The following is a 1,079-nucleotide window of genomic DNA, read 5'->3' on the forward strand; positions in this document are numbered from 1 at the left end:
GGTGAATAACATCAAGTCACAGCAAACTGTTAATAGGTTCCACCTTGGCCCTCACCGAGAACTGATTGGTTTTGATTTCCTCCCATCTACATTCTGGACCAAATGAACAGTGTTTCTTGTGTGTGGTTAGTGTTTAAGGCTTCATTGTGTACACGGCCTTGAAAGATATATTTTTATAGGTAAGCACCTCATAAAATATTTTTCTGAAGACATTTATCAAGAGAGACTTTGAAAATCTGTAAGGAAATGGGAAGGAGAAGGCGGGGGAAGCACAACATGTGCTTTTCAGCTGCCACAAAGCCCTCCAGCAGCAGCCTTCATGTGAGAGGCGACACTTTGCACATTACAACAGGGAATCAAAAGATTTATACTCAGCACTCCATATATATAGCTCTCCACGGCATCATTTTGAAAGGGTGATTATTGGTTTGACATGGGAGAGTATTTTACAATAAATGTTGAAAGTTCTCTATGTACATAGCAATAATCACCTGATTCTGCTTTTTCTTACTGCATGGTTTTTAATAATAAATAATCATAATAATGATAGTTAGGTTCTCCAAAATTATCCCATTTGTTTTCTAAGAACCCCCAGGGGCTGGTATTTATCACTTGATGTGTATGTTCTCTGCTCTTCTCCCTCTGCTTACGTATGCATATAAAAGAGGCACAGATGTATGAAATGTGCCTCACTTAATTTGATGGCAGCTTTGTTTATTATTATCTCCCTGAGCTTTGGTAATTGTAGTTCAGTTGAGCAATTATTAAAACAGAAGCCGTAACTCCCCTGTTAGACTTCTCACTGGGATCCCCCATTTTCTACCCCCAGATGCCCAATGTGTTCAAAAGCAAGGCACTGACTGTGGAAAAGATGTCAGGCAGCACCTCCTAAATTCTAGATTTAGTGAAGAGTCAGAGCACCCATTGAGTTTAGACAGAAGCTGTTGGTAAATGTGCTCTTTATACTTGTGTTTACATGGCAGCTTGGGCTAATTAGAGACTTTCATCACATGAGAATGGGGAAGAATTGTAGAAGAATGGGGGGGGGGGGGGGGGGGGGGGGGGGGGGGGGGGGGGGG

The sequence above is a fragment of the Oxyura jamaicensis genome, chromosome Z (genome assembly GCF_011077185.1).
Source record: "Oxyura jamaicensis isolate SHBP4307 breed ruddy duck chromosome Z, BPBGC_Ojam_1.0, whole genome shotgun sequence".
Classification (NCBI taxonomy): domain Eukaryota; kingdom Metazoa; phylum Chordata; class Aves; order Anseriformes; family Anatidae; genus Oxyura; species Oxyura jamaicensis.